The following is a 25404-nucleotide window of genomic DNA, read 5'->3' as shown; positions in this document are numbered from 1 at the left end:
GTAAAACTTACAATTTAATCAATAGATGTGGGAATAAAAGTATTTTGTTCATGGGAAACACCCTTCAAAATAGATACCTTTTGCCTCTTTGAATTTTTGCCCCTCCATCTTCCAAGAGAATTTTTTTATTTTTTTGTCCACGTGTGAATGTTTATTTTTTGTAGGGTGGAGTTGTAATTTAAAATGGCATCATCCATTTTACCAAATAATGGCATGAATATTGTGAAAAAAAAAAAATCAAAGTGGGATGAAATGGTGAAATAAATGCAATCCTGCAATTGTTTTATAAATTTATGATATTCTTTGTATGGTAAGCTGACAATTTTATTGATGTCAATATGGCATACATAATAATAATAATCTTTATTTCTATAGCACCAACATATACCATAGCACTTTACAATTCAGAGGATCATATACAAGCAAGTAACAGTTATAAAAGATACAATAATTAGGGAAAAAAATAAGGCTTAATATCTTTTAATTTTATTTTGTGTTATGGTGGGGTGACTGAACAAATCACAATACTTAGGCTATTATTTATTTTTTTTATGGCATTTGGAGTACCAGTTAATTCAATTTATATTTTGATAGACTGGAATTTTATGAATGTGTCAATACCAAATATGTTTATTTTTTTACTTTCTTAATTTCATTGTGGAATTTTGCAGGGCGGAGAATTAGGAGAGATCTAGAATAGCTACGATAGCCGTCTAGAATAGCTACGAGACATGTAGAGGAAGGCAGAGAAAACCGGTAAGTCTGAAAGGGACTACCTGCTGTAGCGTTGAGTGTCGAAGTGGAAAATTCTAAGTGGCCTGTACATTCAGGGCTTCCTGAAGAATTCTGCTGTGGAAAGTGGCCAGGCAGAACACCTTTGAAGCCGCAGTTGGCCCGGACGGAAGGAGAGAAATGAGCCTAATGACTGAGCCGTTAAGATACTGGAATTCCGTTGGTGAAACTAGTCCTCCGTAGTATCGATTAAAGTATTGTCAGAAGATCCTGTGCCTGGTTCTTAACTTCATGCGTCGTCTGCGAGGGCACTGGAGAAATCGTATCTCTATCTGAAAGAGAGAGAATGTAAGTACTAACCTATTGACTTAAACACATACATGCCCGGAACCGTAGTAAAGGGCGCAACAGAGGCTGATCTAGGCCGAATAATAGGTGGATACCAGTTAAGACAAGTACTATAAACCACTGATGGAAGGTGGCAGGAAGTGAAGCAGGCAACGTACTGGTTAGAGGACAGAGCCTTACCTTGTGAGAAACTCAGACATTTGAGAGACTAAATGACTGCTGCCGGAAGAGAAGCAGACAACGTAACCGTTAGAGAATAGAGCCTTACCTCAAGAGTACGCTAGACGTGTAGTGCAGTACCCGGGTCACAGGGAAGTGACTAACGACTGTTGCTGCAGGAAGTGAATCACATAACTTACTGGTCAGATGACAGTCTTACCTTACGTTGTGATTACGTTAGACGTATGGTGTGAGGTAGGAGATGGACCCAGATCACTGAAAAGTGACTAAATGAGTGCTGCAGCAGGAAAGGAAGCAGCCAACGTACTGGTCAGAGGACCATGCCTTACCTTGTGGTTACCTTAGATGCGTGGTGCGAGGTAGGAGCAGGCCCCGGGTCACTGGGAAGCAACTAAATGAGAGCTGCTGTCGTGCCACGTCATGGGGTCCACGGTTGCTGCAGAAAGTGAATCACACAACCTACTGGTCAGATGACCGTGGCTTACCTGGTGGTTAACTAAAGTGAGTGGTGCGAGGTAAAAGAAAGCCTCGGTTCACTGGGAAGCAACTACACTGTGTGCAGAATTATTTGGTAAATGAGTATTTTGATCACATGATAATTTTTATATATGTTGTCCTACTCCAAGCTGTATAGGCTTGAGAGCCAACTACCAATTAAGTAAATCAGGTGATGTGCATCTCTGTAATGAGGAGGGGTGTGGTGTAATGACATCAACACCCTATATAAGGTGTGCTTAATTATTAGGCAGCTTCCTTTCCTTTGGCAAAATGGGTCAGAAGAGAGATTTGACGGGCTCTGAAAAGTCCAAAATTGTGAGATGTCTTGCAGAGGGATGCAGCAGTCTTGAAATTGCTAAACTTTTGAAGCGTGATCACCGAACAATCAAGCGTTTCAAGGAAAATAGCCAAAAGGGTCGCAAGAAGCGTGTTGGGCAAAAAATGGCGCAAAATAACTACCCATGTATTGAGGAAAATCAAGCGTATCAAGAGTATCAAAAAGCACAAGGTGTGCCATACTAAGGGACATAACCAAGATAAGGAACGCTGAAAAACGACCACTTTTGAACAAGAAACATAAGATAAAACGTCAAAACTAGGCCAAGAAATATCTTAAGACTGATTTTTCAAAGGTTTTATGGACTGATGAAATTAGAGTGACTCTTGATGGGCCAGAGGCTGGATCAGTAAAGGGCAGAGAGCTCCACTCCGACTCAGATGCCAGCAAGGTGGAGGTGGGGTACTGGTATGCTGCTGGTATCATCAAAGATGAACCCGTGGGACCTTTTAGGGTTGAGGATGGAGTGAAGCTCAACACCCAAACCTACTGCCAGTTTCTGGAAGACAACGTCTTCAAGCAGTAATACAGAAAGAAGTCAGTATCGTTCAAGAAAAACATGATTTTCATGCAGGACAATGCTCCACCACATGCATCCAACTACTCCACAGCGTGGCTGGCCAGTAAAGGTCTAAAAGATGAAAAAAATAATGACATGGCCCCCTTGTTCACCTGATCTGAACACTATAGAGAACCTGTGGTCCCTCATAAAATGTAAGATCTACAGGGAGGGAAAACAGTGTCTGGGAGGCTATGGTGGCTGCTGCAAGCAACGTTGCTTGTAAACAGATCAAGCAACTGAGAGAATCTATGGATGGTAGGCTGTTGCGTGTCATTATAAAGAAAGGTGGCTATATTGGTCACTAATTTTTCGGGGTTTTGTTTTTGCATATTAGAAATGTTAATGTCTAAACTTTGTGGAGTTATACTGGTTTACCTGCAGAAAATAAACAAGTGAGATGGGAATATATTTGGTTTTTATTAAGTTGCCTAATAATTCTGCACAGTAATAGTTACCTGCACAACCAGATATCTTCCCAAGATAGCCAAATCTAAAAAAAAAAACCCACTCCAACTTCCAAAAATATTAAGGTTTGATATTTATGAGTCTTTTAGGTTGTTTGATCAACAACTATGTTCTCAATAATGAAAAAAATCCTCTAAAATACATCTTACCTAATAATTCTGCACACATTGTAAATGACAGCTGTTGCCGTGCCGCGTTATGGGGTCCATGGTGGCCGGAGTAGTACTTCGTAGAGAGCGCCTGTAGAAGAGTGTTACCCCGAACTTGTAGAAGTTGGGGGAATCTGGGAATGCTGTAGTATTAGGTTGATAATACTACTGGGCTGAATTAGTACTACAGACATATTGTATATCTCGCAGGGGGAAAAGGCTCACTGTAAGTGAACAGGACCCCAGAAATAAGGAGCATATATGCTGTGTTAGATGTAGATTATGATGACACTGCCTATCGTAGTAAATAGTGCTACCCACAAAATAAGAGGAAAAACAGGGTAAAGTGAAACCCGCATGGGTTATACAGTGGCAAACCTCAGATACATGGTCCTGAGAGTGGTAGGGTGGTTCAGACAGAGGCCCTCTAATTTTATGCTACAAGGAGGCATATCCTACTGTGCGTTCCACCACTCCTGCACAGACTACGGTGCTAAAGTGAAGGGGCACTTAGTGAATAGGAGAGGCTGGTGGTGCCTGGGCAAGCTGGAAAGGTGACTGCGGGGACGATCGGCTGCGGGAGGGGGGAGGAAGAGGGGCCTCAGAAGCTGTCTGCCTATGAGGTAGCACGGGTACATCAATTGCCATCGGTGCCCGTTTGGAAGCGCTGTAGCTGCTGCTCAAACTTCCACGGCGGCAGCGTTACTCACCCCACAGGGAGGCTAGGACCTGGGGAGCTGCCGGGGGGGGGGGGGGGGGTGTTAGAGATGAGGGAGGGACTGGAGCTGGGAAGTAACATCAGACGCCAGGAAGTAAGCCTGCACGAGGGAGCAAGAGGGCCAGATTTTGGAGCTTGCACTAGGATTTGAAAAGCTCGCACACGCGGGCAAATGGATTCCTGGCCGGGGGCGTGGCCTAGAAGGGCGTGCAGAATGAGGAAAGGCCCCGCGGTAATAGGCCGAGACTCTGTAAGGAGGTGTGGTCCGGCCGGAGGAGAAGGCCGCAATGGAGCTGGGGGTTAAATTTTTCCGGTAATCCGCAGCAGAGGGAGACCGCAGGGAAGCCGAACGGGAGAGTGTAGGGAGGCCACACATTTTGGGGGGTTGGGGGGCGGGAGTCAAACTACAGAGGGGCCTGCGTTGACGGCGCTAAAGTATAAATAACACCCTTACCCTTGTTGGAGAAGGGACTGTGGAATACTAGATAAATTGGCCCCCCTCCCATAACCCGGGACGGTGGTGGGTACCTTTATTGAGGGCCCCAGCTTGTCTTGGAGGTCCCGTGATCCATCCTTGAAGAGGCGAGTGAAAACACCGTCGTCACCTGTCCCGGGCGTAGTCCTTAGGAGACTGGAGGGTGTACCTCTCCATCCCAGGTACCGTCTTCGTCATACTACCCCACAATCAGGCTCAGAAGCAAGAAACTTGGGGAGGGGGGCAGGACCCACCCACCTTATCTTTGTCCTCGTCTTTTGTCTTTATGTAGAAGCACCTCGAACACTCTTCTGTGTTAGAGGGGCTGGGGTCCTGCCAGACAGACACGGATGGGAAACAGTAAGTGGTGGGCAGACCCCACACTCTGCCACAGGTCTAGGGGGGTTGGGGGGGACAGGGTGAACAATTACATCCTGTCGCCTGACGAGCTGTGTCTGGAAGACAAAGGGAAAGCATTAATAAGACACAACAATACAAATCTGAGGGACTGAGAGCAGCCTCTGAGTGTCCAACCTCCTTGGACACTAAGCAAAAACTGATCTCCTCAGCTCCGGTTAGTGGGTGTATACTACTGGGGAGGAGCCAACTTTTTTCTACAGCATAGTGTCAGCCTCCTAGAGCCAGCAGCATACACCCAATCGTATCCTGTGTCCCCCAATGAAGCAATAGAGAGATGTTCGTTTTCTGTCACAGTTGGTGTCCAGACATTTGGATAAGGGGGCATCATTCTCACTGGCAAGTGGCCAACTACTTGCAATGAGAAGGTAATGACTTCAAGGTTATCTACATGCTCACAACCCTTGATGGGGACACCATTGTGATGGTAAGACACAGGGGTGCCGCCAAGGACAAGCAAAAACCCATCTGTGTGACAGATTACAACAAGATCATGGAAGGTGGTGGCCTGTCGGACCAAGTGCTTCAACTGTACCTGGTGAAGTAGAAGTTAAAAGCCTAGCAATCTACCCCATACAGATTGCTACCTATAACAGTTTAGCACTTTACAAAAAATCCCAAGGGGCACTTACATCTCTACAGTACCAGGAGAAAATTATTGAATGTCTCTTATTTGACTAGACGGCACAGGAGGCAGCCTCCGAACTATCAGTTATACAAATCCTCGTCCACATGCCCATGTGTGCATATTTGAGAATGCTGACCCCACAAATGTTCTGGAAAAGTCTGATCATTTGACAACTTTCCAGGATTTCATCACTCACATAAAGTTTTCTTTATCATTTATCTTAGTTTGACTGTTATTACAACTATGTCTTGCTACACAAAACATTTCTGGCCATTTATATGACTTATGCATTTATATTGTGATATAGGCATGATCATTTTATTGGAGGATCTCAAACAAACAAAATCTTTGAAAGATAAACTTCTCCTTCCAGCCCTGCTGGTGTGCTTTCATCTTTAAAATAAGCACAAGTGTTCCATATAGTTGGCTGCATTTTCCTCCACATCTTGCCTTCAATCCAGTACAGTGGAACCTCGGCTTACAAGTAACTTGGTGTGCGAGTATTTCGATATACGAGCAAAGTTTGCTGTAAATTTGTTACTCAGTTTACGAGCAAGCTTTGCTGTATGAGCAAATATTCACCGCACACACTTACGGTTCCAAACTTTCACCGCGCTCTGACCTGCTCTTGAAGTTCGCACAAACATACACAAATTATGCTCACATTACCTTCCGTTTCATCGCCGGCCTCCCGATTCTTGAAGTTCACTGGTACAGGATGTGTATCGGGTAACCTTCGCGACGATGGAGGAACTTCCGCTGTCAGCTTGCAATACTATTGTATGAAATGAGGATTTCGATCGCGTTAGGGCAATGACAACCAGAGACGGGTTCTTGGTGCAAAGAAGTTTTATAATATGCAACCAACAATCTGTACACAGATATGAACATAAACACAGTATATACCTGCCAGATTCGGTGCTAGGGGGAATTCCCGGGACCGCACACCAGACTCCCCCAGGGAGGCCACCAGGAGTGAACCCCAATACAGGGGCTGTCTGGCGATCACCCCAGAAGGCCTAGATGCGCAGCAGCCGGGACACGAAAGAGCAACAGGTTATAGTCCAAAAATGTCCGTACGTGATGTGCAATGCGGGTCCTAGGGTGCATATGGACCGGAAGGGACTGGGCACAAGCGCCGACCAGAGAAGGCAGACGGAGTCCAGGACCAGCGAGGGCACAGCTCGATGAGACCAGGTGGAGTCCAGGGCCGATGTCGAGTGATTCACCAGGATCCAAACTAACAACCAGGAAACGAGAGCAGCGGAGCAGGAGTAGACAGGAAGCAGTATACGCAAGCAACTAGACTAAGCTTAGGGGCAGGTTTTTAAACATATGAACAGGAAGTAGGGCACCAGAACAGAAAACTCCATGTCAACAAAGGGCAATTTCCTTCAGAAGCAAACTGGAAATCCCGGGAACACTGACAGTACTCCCCCCCCTAGAAACGGCCTCAGGACGAACCAGGGCCAGGCTTGTCCGGGTACCTCCGATGAAACTGAGCAATCTTCCGGGACGCTCAGATGTTACCCCCAGGTTCCCAGGAATCGTCCTCGGGGGCAGTACCCCTGCCAACGAACCAGATACTGAAGCCGATGCCTATGGAGCCAGGAGTCAAGAATGTCCTCAACCACAAACTGCTCCTGGCCATCAACCAACACCGGTGGAGGTTGAGGCACGATACGTCCCTGAAACGAATTAGGGGAAACTGGCTTCAGCAGGGAAACGTGAAAGACCGGGTGTACCTTCAAATGCCGCGGTAACTTCAGCCGACAGGCCACAGAGCTCACTATCCCGGTGATCTTGAACGGACCAATGAATTTCTGCCCCAGCTTCTGCGAAGGAACACCCAGTTTTAGATTCTTGGTGGACAACCACACCGAGTCCCCTACCTTATACATGGGCGCCTGTTTCCGGTGAGTTTCTGCCGACTTCTTGTAACGCTCCTGAGCTGAATCCAAAGAGTTCTTCAAAACTTCTAGATTCTGCTGTAGCTCCGTCAATCTGTCCTCCACCGCTGGCACTGAAACTGCTACCGGTGACCTAGGCAAAATACTCGGATGCTAACCCAAGTTAGCGAAAAATGACGTTACCTTAGTGGAGTGTTGTTATACGAGAACTCCGCCAAAGGAAGCAGCTTTAACCAATCGTCCTGCAGATGGTTGACATAACATCGCAGGTACTGCTCCAGGGTTTGATTAGTCCGTTCTGTTTGCCTATTTGCCCATTTGTCTGGGGATGGTACGCAGAAGACAAACAAACATCAATATGAAGTGCTGAACAAAACCCTTTCCAGAATTTAGAAGTTAACTGCACGCCCCGGTCAGAGATGATCTCATTCGGTACCCCATGCAACCGAAATATATTCTAGATAACCAAATCCACTGTCTCTGCGGCTCAGGGAAGACCGGTACATATATAATATATATATATATTGATTCATTTATATAGCGCTATTAATTCCACAGCGCTTTACATACATTGGCAAAAATGTCCCCATTGGGGCTCACAATCTAAGGTAATCTAAGGTACATGGAATGAAGTGAGCAGCCTTTGTCAACCAGTCCACTACCACCAAAATGGTATTGTTACCGCCTGAGATGGGCAACTCTACAATAAAATCAATTGAGATGGATCCCCAGGGGCGAGATGTAATGGTTGAAGGAGTCCCGTAGGAGCAACACGAGGGATCTTGCATCGGGGACAAACCATACATGAGTGGACATAGTCTTTCACATCCTTCAAACAGGTAGGCCACCAGAAAAAACGACTCAGAAATTCCTGCGTCTTCTGTACCCCCCTATGACCTGCCAACACAGAGTCATGGACCAACTTGAGAACCCGAAGTCTTACAGCCTCCGGGACATAAATACGTCGCTCTCTCAACCACACACCATTCTGAAGGACAAGAGTCACATCAATCGGGGGGCAGCAAGAAATACATCACCATCATAGGCCAGCTTGATGTCCTTCCACAAATCCTGGTCCCGGATTACTCCAACAAAATTGGCATCTGATAAAACGGTCTGAGACGGGGTTCAAGGCATGGAGTCCATGGCGTGGATTCGGGACAAGGCATCGGCTTTCCCATTACGCGACCCTGGACGGTACGTAACAATAAAATTGAACTGGTTAAGGAATAGGCTCCACCGGGCTTGCCGTGGAGACAGGCACTCGGCAGATTTAAGGAATTCCAGGTTACGATGGTCTGTGAGAACTACCACTTGTTGCGCTGCTCCCTGTAAGTAGTGTCTCCATTCCTTAAAAGCGGAAATAATAGCCAACAATTTCTTGTCCGCAATGTCATAGTTTTTTTCTGCAGGGGACAACCGGCGAGAAAAGAAGGCACATGGGTGCAAGAGACCCTTGTCCCCAGTCCTCTGTGAAAGGATAGCCCCTAATGCATAATCAGAGGCATCGACTTCCACAATAAAAGGGAGTGCGGGACCCGGGTGTATTAGTATTGGCGCCGAGGTAAAACAAACCTTGAGACGATCGAAAGCTTCCTGGACCTTGGGTGGACCACACAAACTTCTGCCCCTTTTTAGTCAACAAGGTGATAGGACGGACGATCTTCGAAAATTTGTGGATAAAGAGTCTGTAAAAATTAGCAAAACCGATAAAGCGTTGTACCTCCTTGATGTTTCCCGGTTCCGGCCAGTCTAGAATTGCCCGGATCTTGCCAGACTCCATGTTCAGTCCCTGAGGAGAGATAACATATCCTAAGAATTGGGTCTTTGAGCAATGGAATTCACACTTCTCCAGTTTAATATACAGATGGTTATCCCTCAGACGGGCAAGTACTGTCTTGACGTGCTCCTGGTGTTCCTGTAGGGAATCAGAAAAGATCAAGACATCATCCAGGTAAATCACCATGAACTGGTCCAATATGTTCCTAAAAATATCGTTGACTAGGTGTTGGAAATTCCCAGGAGCGTTACAGAGTCCGAAGGGCATCACTAGATATTCATAATGTCCATACCGACATCTGAATGCTGTCTTCCACTCGTCCCCAGGACGTATGCGGAGTAGATTATATGCCCCACGAAGATCAAATTTAGTAAATATTTTGGCCTGTCGTACTCTCTCCAATAGTTCGGGAAACAACGGCAACGGATACCGGTTCCGGATGGTTATCTTATTAAGTTCCCGGTAGTCGATACAAGGTCGCAGAGTCCCCTCTTTCTTCTTCACGAAAAAGATGGGTGCCCCCGCTGGTGAAGTAGAAGGTCGAATTAATCCCTTGGCTAGGTTTTCATCGATATAATCTTTCAGTGATTGTAACTCTGGGGCTGCCAACGGGTAGACATGATCAAACGGGATTTCTGCCCCTGGGAGTAACTCTATGGGACAATCATACGGTCTATGCGGGGGAAGCCGATCTGCATTTTTTGTCGCATATATCTGCGAATTTATTATAAGCCGGGGGTAGAATAGGTACCTGTACAGTGCCCTCTGCGTTCTGTGTTGCTGGAACCGGTACTGTTGGACTACTGGTCGGATGACTCTGGGGTGGGAAGGATACTTCTTTAGTCTCCCAATCGATGACTGGATTTGTAGACCGCAGCCAAGGAATTCCTAAGATTATCAGAAAATGGGTAGAAGAAATCAACATGAAAACAAGGGTCTCCTGCTGACCCGGTTTCATCACACATTCAAGGGGTACTGTCTTCCGATCAACTGGTCCGGAATCTAACGGAGAACAGTCTACCGTCTCCATGGTAACCGGTGAGGATCTTTATTGAGTCTGGATATCGTGTTTCCTGGCAAAAGAAGAGTCCATGAAATTTCCCCCTGCCCCAGAGTCTATCATAGCAGATGTAGGAATTAACTGTCCCTCCCACCGAATCTGAATGGGAAGCGAGCAATGGGTGTATTTTCCTTCCGGGTCCTTAGGTGAAGTTGACATCAATGTCGAGGGATATACTGCATGCAGGTGTAGACTTTCTTCAGAGACGTCGGACTCTGCATCCGTGTTGTCACACTCTGTCACTGCTGCCAGTATCTTATTCGGGCAATTAGGACGTTTTGGGAAGTCAATCAGGAACTGGTCCGATTGACCACAATAGAAACACAAACGCTCAAGGAGCTGATGTTCACGACGTTCATTGGTCTCTCGCCTTTGCAGAGAGTCCACTTGCATAGGAACGTCCTCGGCCTCCCCTGGCGTCTTGTTAGCGGGTTCCCTAGAAGGAAGAGCAAAGTTGGTTACCCGGTTTACAGCTGTCCATTTTTCCTGTCTGCGTTCCGTCAAGTGGGTATCTATACGCACACAGTGTCGGAGAAACTGTTCAAAATCCAGTGGAGATTCAGCACAAGCTAACTCGTCCTTGATAGTACCGGACAGACCCTTTCTGAAAACTGACAATAGCGCATTATATCCCCAGTTGGTGTCTACCACTAATCTTTTGAACTCGGTGGCGTATTCGATGACAGACCGCTTTCCCTGGCGTAAAGAAAGCAGAGCCGATTCAGCGGTAGCATGACGATTAGGGTCATCAAACATTTGTGCCATTGCTGTCAAGAAGTCATCCAGGTTATCTAAACGGATATCACGATTCTCAAACATAGGATTAGCCCAAGCAGTGCTCGTGATGTTAACAACATGATTATATATAATACCTTTGACCGGTCAGACCGGTAATAATCAGCATGTACATAAAAAAAACAGTATACACTGATTAATAAACCCACGGAACAGACTTCGATCGCCAGTGAAACGAAGTGGAGGTAGCCTAGGCATACCGGGGGCTGATACGGATGTAGTGGGGGCGGTTTCCGGAGCCTTCACTCTGGCTTGCAAATCCTGAAGAGCTTAACCAAGTACCTGGTGATTGTGGCCCAGCTATACCTCCACGTCTCTAAGTTTATTTTGCACCGCCTCCATCTCCTGCTGCAAGGAGTTAATCATGGAGAAAAATTGATCCACTCGTGTCTCCGTCTTTGCCCCAGCAAAATCCTCTTATTTTTGGCTTGAGTATAATGTAATACTATTGTATGAACTGAGGATTTTGATCGCGTTAGGGCAATGACAACCAGAGACGGGTTCTTGGTGCAAAGAAGTTTTAAATTATGCAACCAACAATCTGTACACAGAAAAGAACATAAACACAGTATATACCTGCCAGGTTCGGAGCTAGGGGGAATTCCCGGGACCGCGCACCGGACTTCCCCAGGGAGGCCACCAGGAGTGAACCCCAATACAGGGGCTGTCTGGCGATCACCCCAGAAGGCCTAGATGCGCAGCAGCCGGGACACGAAAGAGCAACAGGTTATCATCCAAAAATGTTCGTACGTGATGTGGAATGCGGGTCCTAGGGTGGATATGGACCGGAAGGGACTGGGCACAAGCGCCGACCAGAGACGGCAGACGGAGTCCAGGACCAGCGAGGGCACAGCTCGATGAGACATGGTGGAGTCCAGGGCTGGTGTCGGGTGATTCACCAGGATCCAAAATAACAACCAGGAAACGAGAGCAGCAGAGCAGGAGTAGACAGGAAGCAGTATACTCAAACAACTAGACTAAGCTTAGGGGCGGGCTTTTAAACAGATGAACAGGAAGTAGGGCAACAGAACAGAAAACTCCATGTCAACAAAGGGCAAGATCCTTCAGCAGCAAACTGGAAATCCCGGAACACTGACACAGCCGCTTCTCAAAGGCAGCGTGCTGACAAATCAGAGGCAAGCGGCTCATGCTTTTGACGTCAACACACTGGCAGCGGAAGCTCCGTCATCGGTCGCGATGGTTACTCGATACACATCCTGTACCTGTGGACTACAAGAACCAGGAGGCCGGCGATGGAACGGAAGGTAAGGGGAGCATAATATATATGTGTGCGTGTGAGTTTGTGCATATGTGGAATGTCTCAATAGGGGAACAGGATGGGACATTGAACAAGTTGTGGACATTGAACGAATTGTCTGAGCTTGCATTATTTCCTATGGGAAATTTTGCTTTGCTAGACGAATAACTTGGTTTACAAGCACACTCCCAGAACGGATTGTTCTCGTAAACCAAGGTTGCACTGTACAGTTTATTCTTCCAGCTGCAATATGTGTAATTCTGGGACAACGGTCTTGTTAGCAAAACCAAGTTTTATAAATCAGCAAATGTGTTTCTAGGGGCATGTCGCCTTTTGTGAACAATAATTTCTGAAAGGATTTTCATGTTTGGTAACTCAATGTCTCTGTAAGCTTTGAATGGGTCCTGGAATGCCATCAATTTTATCTGGAAGACTGAATGGTACATAAAAAGAAAATAGTGAGATCAAACTACTAACTAGTTAGTGGTTGGGTGAAGCCACTTATTGTCAAACTACTTTTTTCGCTTTTTAAAATCATAATAACAACCAAAAACATCCAAATGACCCTTATCAAAAGTTTGCATACCCTGGTGATTTTGGTCTGATAACATGCACAGACGTTGACACAAATGAGTTTGAATGGCTAATAAAGGTAACATCCTCACCTGTGACCAGTTTGCTTGTAAAAGCTGAGTGAGTTTTTGGGATCCAGACAGACTCTTGCATCTTTCATCCAGCCACTGACGTTTCTGGATTGTGAGTCATGGGGAAACCAAAAGACTTGTCAATGGATCTACAGGAAAAGATAGTTGAACTGTATAAAATAGGAAAGGGATACAAAATGATATGCAAGGAATTTATAAATAATGCCAGTCAGCACTGTTCAAACTGTGATTAACAAATGGAAAATCAGAGGCTCGGTAAAAACCAAACAACGATCAGGTAGACCAACAAAAATTTCGGCCACAACTGCCAAAAAATTGTTTGGGATGCAAAGAAAAACCCATAAATAACATCAGTTGAAATACAGGACTCACTGAAAACTAGCTGTGTGGCTGTTTCAAAATGAACAATAAGGAGGTACTTGAAGGGAAATGGGCTGCATGGTCGAGTCGCCAGAAAAAAGCTATTACTGCGCAAATGCCACAAAGTATCTCGCCTACAATACGCCAAACAGCACAAAGACAAGCCTCCAAACTTCTTGGACAAGGTAATTTGGAGTGATGAAACCAAAATTGAACTTTTTGGCCACAACTATAAACGTTACATTTGGAGAGGTGTCAACAAGGCCTATGATGAAAGGAACACCATTCCTACTGTAAAGCACAGCAGTGGATCGCTGACGATGTTGGGATGTGTGAGCTACAAAGCCACAGGAAACTTGGTCAAAGTTGAAGGAAAGATGAATGCAGCACATTATCAGCAAATCTGCACTCATCAGCCCAGAAGCTGCGAATGGGATGTACTTGGACGTTCCAACATGACAACGATCCAAAATACAAGGCCAAGTCGACCTGTCATTGGCTACAGCAGAACAAAGTGAAGGTCCTGGAGTTGCCATCTAAGTCTCCTGACCTAAATATCATTGAGCCAATCTGGGGAGAACTCAAGCTCGCAGTTCATGCAAGAAAGACCAGGAATTTTCAGGAACTGGAGGCTTTTTAACAAGATGAATGGGCAGCTTTACCATCTGAAAAAATAAAGAGCCTCATCCAAAACTACCACAAAAGACATCAAGCTGTCATTGATGTTACAGAGACTAATACACGGTATTAACTATTGGGGTATGTGAACTTTTGATCAGGGCCATTTGGATTTTTTTGTTTGTCATTATGATTTAAAAAGAGAAAACACAGTAGTTAGACAATAAATGGCGTCACCAAACCACTAACCATGAGTGGAAAAAAAAAGTTTGTGTTATCATTCATATTCTCTGAAAAAAGGCCAAGAAAGCAAAAAATCTGCCAGGGTATATATAGTATTTTTCGCTTTATAAGACGCACCTGATTATAAGACGCACCCCCAAATTTGGTGAAGGAAAGGAGATTTTTTTTTTTAATGTTAAATGGGGTCCATCTTATAATGCCAGTGTCCGTCTAACAAATCATATAGGGTATATGTCCCTCATAGCCCCCCATCCTAAAATTAGCCCCCTTAATCTGGATATGGACCCCTTATATTGAATATAGCCCCCTTGTGCTGGCACACGTTCCCCTGTGCTGCCTATGGCCCCCTATGGATTGCACACGCTCCCTGTGCTGCCTATGGCCCCCTATGGATTGCACATGTTCACCTGTGCTGCCTAATGCCCCCTATGGATTGCACACATTCCCCTGTGCTGCCTATGGCCCCCTATGGATTGCACACGTTCCCCTGTGCTGCCTATGGCCCCCTATGGATTGCACACATTCCCCTGTGCTGCCTATGGCCCCCTATGGATTGCACACAGTCCCCTGTGCTGCCTATGGCCCCCTATGGATTGCACACATTCCCCTGTGCTGCCTATGGCCACCTATGGATTGCATACATTCCCCTGTGCTGCCTATGGCCCCCTATGGATTGCAAACATTCCCCTGTGCTGCCTATGGCCCCCTATGGATTGCACACGTTCCCCTGTGTTAGATATCACCCCCATGCTGCTGCCCATAGTAAAATAAAACACTCTTTCCTTACCTCCTCCAGCGCTGATGTCCCTCCTGTCTCCCTCCGTGCTTCTGTTCCTCCACTCCCTGGTTCTTGGTGCCGGTTATGTGATCGGCACAGCAGAGTAATATCATCTCTGCGTGCCTGATCACAGTGGAAGCAGGAACATCGGGGAGAAATGCTGGAGGAGGTAAGTAAAGCTTTTTTATTTTAGGATGAGCAGCAGCATGGGGGCCATATCTAACACAGGGGGGGCATGTGCCATCACAGTGGGGCGCAGGCTCATATAATATGCACCGCTCCCCCAGCCCGTCACTGCGGTGCGTTTTCAGCACCACGGTGATGGACAGCGGCTGTTCATATTATATGAGCGGGAGCAGGAGATCTAATGCTGCCGCCCGCAGCGTTCACCTGCCCCCAGCAGCGCTCCAGAGCTGCCCCCACCTCCCCTGGACCCTGCAGTGTGTATATATATACCCCCCCCCCGTATATTCGGCTTATAAGACGCACCCTCTACTTTCCCCCAAAATTTGGGGGAACGAAAGTGCGTCTTATAAAGCGAAAAATACGGTAAGCTTTTGAGCACAACTGTACATACATGATTTTTTTTGTTTCATCCATGCATGTGCCCTTGCCACTCGTAGTCTTCTTCACAGTGTCTACAATAAACTGACACCGGAGATCGTGGTACACACATGCGTGGACTCAGGTGCCATTTTAACTCCTTCACCCCCGAGCCCGTTTCACCTTAATGAAAAGGCCATTTTTTTGCAATTCTGATTTTTCATGACATATTGTACTTCATGATAGTTGTAAATTTAGTTATGTCACACAAAATAGTTTCTAAACAATATTTCCATATATATTTCCCACATGTCTACTTTACATCTGCGCAATTTTTGAAACGTAATTTTTTTGTTAGGAAGTTAAAAATGTTCAAAGTTCATCAGCAATTTCTCATTTTTCCAACAAAAAAACCCTTATTTTTCTTTTTTTTTGGGACCACATCACATTTGAAGTGACTTTGAGAGGCCTAGGTAACAGAAAATACCCCAAAGTGACACCATTCTAAAAACTGCACCCCTGAAACTGATCAAACCCACATCCAATAAGTTTATTAACCATTTAGGTGCTTGTACCAAAGCAATGTGGAAGGAAAAAAATGACAATTTTACTTTTTCCCACAAAAATGTTACTTTAGCCATAAAATTTTGCATTTTCACAAGGGTAACAGGAAAAAATGCATCATAAAATGTATTGTGCAATTTCTCATGAGTACTCCGATACCTCATATGTGGTGGAAATCAACTGTTTAAGAACACGGCAGGGCTTGGAAGAGAAGGAGCGTCATTTGACGTTTTGCATTATTGGACAACATGTGACATTTGGAGACCCCCTTATGTGCCTATACAGTGGAACTCCCCCACAAGGGACCACAATTGGAAACTAGACCCCTCATGGAATTCATCTAGATGTTTGGTGAGCACCTGGAACCCCCAGGGGCTTTACAGAATTTTATAACGTTGAGCTGTGAAAATGAAAGAATACATTTTTAACCTCAAAAATGAAATGTTGCGTTAACGTCAAGTTTTTCATATCCACTAGGGTATTATTGAAATTTAAACAATAAAAAAGAAAAAAAAAAAAAAAGAAAAACGACAAAACATACACATATTTCATATAGCCACGGTCAGAAATGCCTGAGCTATCAAAATATAAAATCAATTAATTTGATCAGTAAATGGCGCAGCGAGAAAAAAAAAATCAAAACGCCAAAATTACATTTTTTCTTTGGTTACCGCAACATTGCATTAAAATGCAATAACAGGTGATCAAAACATTGTATCTACCCAAATATAATATACTTAGAAACGTCAACTCAAGACGCAAAAAATAAGACCTCACACAGCGCCAGATGCCAAAAATGATAACATTACTGGTCTCGGAAAATGGCAACAAAAGCGCAATTCTTTTTTAATTACAAACTTCTCAATTTTTTTTCACCACTTAGATAAAAGGAAAACTATATATGTTCGGTATCTATGAACTCGTACCGACCTGGGAAATCATATTATCAGATCAGTTTTATTATATAGTGAACACAGTAAATAAAACCCAAAATACCAATCGGGCAATTGCACTTTTTATTTTGCAATTTCACCGCGCCTGGATTTTTTTTCCCTATTTTTCTATGTGTGGCAGAATGAACGGTTTCATTCAAAAGTACAACTTGTCCCACAAACAATAAGCCTCATATGGCTATATTGACGGAAAAATAAAAAAGTTATGACTCTTGGAAGAAAGGGAGGAAAAAAGCGAAAATGAAAAATGGCCTGTGGTGAAGGGGTTAAGGCCATGTGTACGCATTTAGTATTTGATGACTTTTTTACCTCAGTATTTGGAGGAGTGGGACAGTCATAGACACACAGGCTCCACTTCTGCATTTATTACCCAGTCCTGGTTATGGCTTAGGTTAGGTTCACATTTCCGTTGTTTTGCATCAGTCACATGCGTTGCTTGACGCTTGTGACTGATGCGTTGTACAACGGATGACAACAATTGGAATTAGAAAGCGGATTCCGTTGTAAAACGAGAGCGAGAGAACGATCAGCTGATCGTTCACAATAGCCGTCCGCTGGCTTTTGAGAGCGATCAGCTGATCTCCCGGCTTTTGAGAGCGTTCAGCTGATCTCCCGGCCGCTGGCTTTTGAGAGCGATCAGCTGATCTCCCTGCCGCCGGCTTTTGAGAACGATCAGATGATCTCCCGGTGGCTGGCTATTGTGAACGATCAGCTGATCGCTCTAATTAGCCAGCTGCCGGGAGATCACCTGATCACTCACAGAAGCCAGCCGCTGGGTGATCAGCTGATCGCTCAAAGAAGCTGGCTGCCGCGTGATCAGCTGATCGCTCACAGCAGCCGACCACCGGGTGATCAGCTGATCGCTCACAGCAGCCGACCACCGGGTGATCAGCTGATCGCTCACAGAAGCTGGTTGCCGGGTGATCAGCTGATCGCTCACAGCAGCCGGCCGATCAGCTGATCGCTCAAAGCAGCCGGCCGTTGGGTGATCAGCTGATTGCTCACAGAAGGCGGCTGCCGGGTGATCACCTGATCGCTCGGCTACTGAGAGAGAGCATGCGCAGCGAAATCCTAAGGATTCCGCTGCTCAAAAAACGTTACACTCTGCTTTCCTGTCGCCCGACGGTCAGTCGTTCCACAATGATCAGTTGGGCAGATAATGCAACGGAAAGTCATCAGTCACAATCCACCGCTCATATAAGTTTTATGGAAATAACGGAATCCGCCAAACGGATTGCGTTGTCTATCAGAGCAGCGGATTGTGACTGATTGAAAACAACGTAAATGTGAACCTAGCCTTACAATTTGTAAGTCACAAATACTGAGGTAAAAAACTCACCAAATGTCAGTGTGTGAACGTGGCCTAAGAAAGTCTATGCACAGGGTGACAGTTGCTGCCATTTCTGCCCAGCGTCTTTTATCAGTTTCTGGTAATAAATGGAGACAGTGGCGCCCTTCTCTCTCCTCATATCCTGTGTCTGCGCCTCAGCCTTCAGCGGCAGTTTTCTGTGTGGTAAGTTTGGTCCAGCCACATGGGCACGCTTTCACTTCATAGTCTGCCTGGATGTTCAGGAGTTGGTTGCTTCAAAGGTTGCTATAGTAACAAAGGAGCTGAACGTAATGACATCACTGAAGCCGGCGCTGCCGACGTCAGTTGTGCGTGTCGCTGTCCCCGGCTTACGTGGTGTCGTCATCAGCGTGCGCCCTGCAGGAGCCCCGAGTGAAGCCGCGGGAAGCGGAGGAGGAGGTGAGGGGCGCGCAGCCCGGCTGTATGTGAGGCATGAGAGGCGCCCCGGGGGATGGGGGAGACCTCGTCACGGTCCCGTCTGTCGCATACGACGTGTGAGGAGAAGCCGGCCGGTGCCTTTGTGTGGACGTGTGCGCTCCCCGTGTGCTGTGCGGTGGCTCTGCGTGTCTATTAGTGCCACACTAATGTGCACGAGAAGTCCTAGGTTGTGGCTATTGTTGTCTGGCAGGTGTCCGTGATAAACCACTGCAGTTATTTCAGCTGTATTAATAAAGTGACGTCATTAGAAGCGCATGTATCGGCCATGATGATTTCCTCCTATACCAGGCACATTGTATAGTCAAATATTAGCTATTGTTCTCTGTTAGCAGCTAGATCAGACTGCAGGGAGGCTGACTATAGCGCTGTTCTATGGGATTGGCTTGTGAGCATACGGAGTATCCAGCAGCAGCTTGTACAAGGGCTGCTGACCGTGCAGGAGCCCCTCTCGCCCCATTATCATGTATTATCCAGTCTTTGGGGAGGTTGTCAGTTTCCCCCATATGTGTATAATATTAGCAGCAGTATATGGCAATTCTGAGAACCCCGTGAGAGAACACAATGGAGGGTATGGCATATTAGAGATTGCATCAGGATCTCATTACCAAACTGCACAAATTGGATGGACTAGTAAAAACCAGCGTGTTTTCACTGTGTCCAAAACGCTGCGTTCCACAGTAGATGTGATTTATAGAAATCCCATGCCCATTGTGCTTCTTTTCTACGCAGCGTAAACTGACATAACTGACATACAGCGCGGCTTCCTAAACTGCAGCATGTGAATTTATGCTGCGGGGAGAACACTGTGAAATTCCACAGCACCCAGATCCTTGATGGTGGGTAGGTACGCAATATTCTCCCACAGACAACACTAGTGTCTCCACAAAAGGAATGACACTGCGTCTACAACGCGTTGTCTCCTGATCCTGTGTACGTCCTCTTAGGCTAGGTCCACATTTCCGTTGTTTTGCATCAGTCACATGCGTTGCTTGACGCTTATGACCGATGCATTGTACAACGGGTCACAAGAATTGGAATTCATTGTCATCATAAAGCGGATTCCGTTGTAAAACGTGAGAGAGAGTGAGAGCGATCAGCTGATCGTTCACAATAACTGGCCGCCGGCTTTTGAGAGCGAACAGATGATCTCCCGGCGGCCGGCTAATGAGAGCAATCAGCTGATCGTTCACAATAGCCGGCCGCTGGCCTTTGAGAGCGATCAGCTGATCTCCCAGCCGCCGGTTTTTGGGAGCGATCAGATGATCTCCCGGCGGCTGGCTATTGTGAACGATCAGCTGGTTGTTCTCATTAGCCGGCCGCCGGGAGATCAGCGTATCGCTCACAGAAGCCGGCCGCCAGGAGATCAGTGACTCTCTCACAGAAGGCGGCTGCCGGGCGATCAGCTGATCATTCGGCCGCCGAGAGAGAGCATGCGCACCGAAATCAAAAGGATTCCGCTGCTCAAAAAATGCTACATGCTGCGTTCCTGCCGCCCGACGGTCAGTTGTTCCACGACTTATCAGTCGTTCTGCGGATGCCATGCATACAAGTCTTATGGGAAACAACGGAATCTGCCAAACGGATTGTGTTGTTTATCAGAGCGGCGGATTGTGACTGATCATAAACAATGGAAATGTGGACCTAGCCTTACAGGGATATTCCCATCTCCAAGTTCCTATCCTACTATGTAGTAGGTGTAATAATATTAGCAAACACCTCAAATTAGAAATGTAGTTATCCTGATATAGCCATGTAATCAGGAAAATTATAGAGGTGTTTGCTAATATTATTACTGTTACACCTACTACATATTGAGAGAGGATCTCGGAGATGGGAATACTCCTTTTAAGGTCAATAATATTCTAGTCAGTGCTTCCAGTTCTGTTTACATCTTCTGGGAAGGAAATGATGCAAAGTCCTGATTGAAGAAGTCACCTGGGATAAATACATTATATCACAACTGAGTACACCACTCAGTTTTGTAAATATTTTGTTATATCTTTTCATGAGACAACACTTTGATACAATGTAAAGCACTCAGTGTACATCTTGTTTAACAGTGTATGTCTGGTGAACACTCTAAATAACTCAACACAGCCATTAATGTCAAAATATTTGGCAACAAAAGTGAGTACACCCCTAAGTGAAAATAGCCAAATTGTGCCTAAGGTGTCTATTTTGTGTGGCCATTATTTTCAAGCACTTAAAGGGAACCTTTCACCAGGTTTTTCCCTAATAAGCTACGGCCACCACCAGTGAGCCCTTATATACTTCATTCTGGAATACTGTATATAAGAGCCCAGGACACTCTGTACAACGTAAAAAAGACCTTTTATACTCACCTAGGGGACGGTCAGGGTCTGACTGACGTTACTGCTCTCTGTCCAGCACCTCCTCTATCTTGTGCAGTTGCCGTCCTTCCCAGCCCGTGTGGATGAGACGTCCTACGTCGTCTACACAGAGGCCGCCATTGCACTTTGATCTGTCTTGCTGTGAGCAGAGCAATGTACTGTAATGCAGAGGTGTGAGAAAAGGTCAAAGACGGCATGCGCTTTACAATAGTTTGATCAGCCCTCAGCCGTGCAGATCAAAGTTTCCATGTGCAGAAGCGCAGTGACGTCATCTCTGTTACCGACACGTCATCCACATGGGGCTTGGAAGGAGAATGTCACGATGCAGGAGGTGCCGGACCCGAGAACAGCAACACCTATTGGACCCAACCACCCTCTAGGTGAGTATAATAAAGGTCTTTTTTACATTCTACAAATGGGCCTGGGCTCTTATATCAGTATTCTCTAATGCTGTATATAAAGGCTCACGGGTGGTTGCAGCTCATAAGGGAAACACATTGTGACATGTTCCCTTAAACTTTCTTGGGCATGAAGTTCACTATAATTTCACAGGTTTCAACTGGAATCCTCTTCCATTGCTCCATGATGACATCACAGAGCTGGTGGACTTTAGAGACCTTACGCTTCGCCCTCATTCGTTTTAGTATGTCCCATAGATGCTCAATAGGGCTTAGGTCTGGAGACATGCTTGGCCAGTCAAGCTCCTATACCCTCAGTTTCTTTAGCAAGGCACTGGGGGACTTGGAGGTGTGTTTTGTGTCATTATTATGTTGGAATACTGCCCTGTGGCCAAGTTTCCAAAGGGAGGGGTTCTTGCTCTGCTTTAGTATGTCACAGTACATGTTGGCATTCATGCTTCTCTCAATGAACTGTAGCTTCCCACAGCTGGCAACACTCATGCAGCCCCAAACCATGACACTTCCACCACCATGCTTGACTGTAGGCAAAATACACTTGCTTTTGTACTCTTCACCTGGTTGCTGCCACACACACTTGACACCATCTGAACCGAATAAGTTTATCTTGATCTCCTCAGACTCCAGGACATGGTTCCAGTAATCCATGTCCTTAGGCTTCCTGTCTTAAAGGGATAGAAAACCCGGGATAATTGTGGTATACTCCACGCTGCTGTACAACGAATGACTCCAAATAATAAAAGCAATGGTGGTGGTGGTTTATTCTATGCGTTTCGAAGCGATATCCCCTCTTTCCTGAGGAAGAAGAGGGGATATCTCTTCGAAACGCGTAGAATAAACCATCACCATTGCTTTTATTATTTGGGAGTGATTCTTTGTACAGCAGCGTGGAGTATACCACAATTATCAGCTTCTGCCTTTGGCACGTGGGATCGGCTGCAGCTGTTATATGTCTCTATACTAGATGTGAGTCTCACAACTTTTCCAGATGAGCGGTTTTCCTATTAAAAAGTCACCATATTTTACACTGGTAAGACCCTATTGCGCTCCTTATAGCCACAGCTTTTTCCTGTCTTAAAGGGTGTCTGTCACTAGGTTTTTGCCACCTAATCTGAGAGCAGTATAACATAGGGACAAAGCTCCTGATTCCAGCGACATGCCACTTACTGGGCTGCTTAGTGTAGTTTTGATAAAATCACTGCTTAATCAGCAAGAGATTATCATTAAAGGACTACTTGGCCTGCTTCCAGGTAGTCCAGCATATTCATGAGCTCTGTATAACTGCTAGATCTGCAGCAGAGAAAACATTAATTTTATCAAAATGACAGCAAACAGCTCTGTAAGTGACACATCACTGGAATCGGGGTTTCTGTGTTATGCTGCTGATGGGATAGCAAAAACCTGGTGACAGATTCCCTTTAAACATTATTTTCAAGCACTGCCTTAACTTTTTTGAGCATGGAGTTCACTAGAGCTTCACAGGTTGCCACTGGAGTCCTCTTACACTCCACCATGACGACATCATGGAGGTGGTGGATGTTGAGACCCTGTGCTCCTCCACCTTCCATTTTGAGGATGCCCGACAGATGCTCAAAAAGATTTAGATCTGGAGACATGCTTGCACATTCCAGCACTATTACCCTCAGTTTCTTTAGCAAAGCAGTGGTCATCTTGAAGGTTTTTGGGGTGGTTAACATATTGAAATAAAAATGGAAGGGATTATGCTCTGCTTCAGTAGGTCACAGTATATGTTGGCATTCATAGATCCTTTAATGAACTGTAGCTCCTCACAGCCTCCAGCACCACTCATGCAGTCCCAAACCATTTCACTCCCACCACCATGCTTGACTAGGCAAGGCACACTTGTCTTTGTACTCCATACCTGGTTGCTGCCATACAGGCTTGACACCATCTGAACCAAATAAATTCATCTTGGTCTCATCAGACCACAGAACATGGTTCCAGTAATCCATGTTCTTAGTCTGCCTGTCTTGAGCATTTTATTTACGGGATTTCTTGTGCTTTATCTTTAAAAGAAGCTTCCTTGTGGCATGACAGCGATGCAGACCAATTTCATGCAGTGTGCTGCGAATGGGCTGATCACTGACAGGCTGACCCCCCCCCTCCACCCCTGTAATCTCTGCAGCAATGCTGGCAGCACTCATACCTCTATTTTGAAAAGATAATCTCTGTATATGACATTCAGCTTCTTTGGCCAACCGTGGTGAGGCCTGTTTTGAGTGGAACCTGTCTTGTTAAACCCCTGTATGGTTTTGGCCACTATGAAGCTGCACAGTTTCAGGGTTTTGGCAATCTTCCTATAGCCTAGGCCATCTTTATGTAGAGCAAGAATTGGTTTTTTTTTTCAGAGACTTCTTTGCCATGAGGTGCCATGTTGAACTTCCAGTGCCAGCATGAGAAAGTGTATGACTGATAACACCAAATTTAACTCTCGCTCCGGCACTGATTGACAGCCGACTCTGTACAGATACAATCCTAAGCTGGTTTTCAGTCAGTGCTGGGGCGTGATTACAGCCACTGCTCACTATGTACTGAGTGGTGACTGAAAGCCCAAGATTGCCGGGAGGGAAAAAAAAATTAATTTCCTCCCGGCTGCGGGGCTCTCATTGTGGCTGCCGCACAGCCTCAGAATGCTGTTTATCTGCAGATTAACCACATATCTGCAGGTTACTTGCGTTTTTTGCATGACAGAACCCTTTAACTAATGTGTGTTTTTGGGCTCATGCAGATGTCTGGAAAACTTGGTCTCAAGACAAACAGAAGTGTATGGACTGTCTGTGGGCCTCCCAACCCAAGCTCAAAAGCATTGTAGCCAGATATGAGACTGTCGATTGCAGGTCGAGAGACGGACAGTCCATGCATTGTCTCCAGACCATTTCATGGAGGCCTTCAAGAACCCTAATTAAGAAGGAATTGGGTTATGTTCAAAAGTGGTCCAGCTTTACTGATGCCTATTTTTCTGCACCTCTTGAGATATGAAGCCTGTGTAAAACACCATAGGCTGTCACCTTCCAGTACTCTATTTACCTGCCGACAAGTGGCCCGATTCATCGTTTGTATTTCTTCCAAGTCACTTCTCTTATTTTATCTTGTGGTATCTAGTAATGGGTGAGCACTAAAATGCTCGGCTGCTTTGTACTCAAATTGAGCAGGTCAGACATTCTGAAAGCGCTCTACTCGAGTGACTAGTATAATAGAAGTCAATTATTGGGCAGTTCATCATGGACATCATGCAGTGGCAAGCCTGTGCGTTGTGGTTGTTGTTTCACAGACGACACATCTGAGCACCTGCGATAATCGTCCGAGCACCCTGATTCCTGATTTAGTACCGAACGGTGGCGGGTACGCTCGCTCAACACTAGTGATACCCTCTGATCATTTTAAACCAAATTAATCAAAAGGTTACACATGGTTCTTAAAGGAGTTGTCCGACATAAACTAAAAAAAAAAATAATTAAGTTAATCTGCGCTGTATTGTCATATAAAACACCCCCTACATTATTTTTTTGTTTTCTAACTTTAGTTTCTCTTGATTTTTCACTTTATTCTCTGCAGCTCTTTGTTTACATTCAGCACAACCTAACATGACATGTTTGACTGCCGAACCCACAGTCACAGCTGACACCGCCCATCCTCAGTGTCCAGCCCCGCCCTCTGCCCACACATTCCCTGTCAGTATACTGCCCCAGCACCTGATAGATAGGATGGATACACACACACACACACCTACACACCTCTAGAGTTATATAATATATTATACATAATCCCCCCTCATGCACTCTCTTCTCTCCCAC

At 45.7% G+C, this 25404-nt stretch overlaps 1 protein-coding gene and 1 long non-coding RNA gene across 2 annotated transcripts in view; one reads left to right on the top strand and one right to left on the bottom strand.

Moving 5' to 3' along the window:
- Positions 1–474: 474 nt before the first annotated feature.
- On the bottom strand, positions 475–18602 carry LOC142292040 (uncharacterized). Its single transcript, XR_012750568.1, has 3 exons — positions 18376–18602; positions 4723–4919; positions 475–1064 (listed from the first exon to the last, which is right to left on the bottom strand). It is a non-coding gene; the product is annotated as an uncharacterized LOC142292040 (long non-coding RNA).
- Positions 18603–18702: 100 nt separating this feature from the next.
- SMARCAD1 (SNF2 related chromatin remodeling ATPase with DExD box 1) overlaps positions 18703–25404 on the top strand; it is a 194154-nt gene continuing 187452 nt past the window's right edge. Inside the window, exon 1 of the mRNA XM_075351068.1 lies at positions 18703–18783. The gene's annotated coding sequence lies outside the window, so the exon portion shown is untranslated. The remainder of the gene's footprint in view (positions 18784–25404) is intronic.

This window comes from Anomaloglossus baeobatrachus, chromosome 1 (genome assembly GCF_048569485.1).
Source record: "Anomaloglossus baeobatrachus isolate aAnoBae1 chromosome 1, aAnoBae1.hap1, whole genome shotgun sequence".
In the NCBI taxonomy this organism is placed as follows: Eukaryota; Metazoa; Chordata; class Amphibia; order Anura; family Aromobatidae; genus Anomaloglossus; species Anomaloglossus baeobatrachus.
The sequence above is the reverse complement of the archived record's forward strand: the minus strand, read 5'-3'. Positions and strand labels throughout refer to the sequence as shown.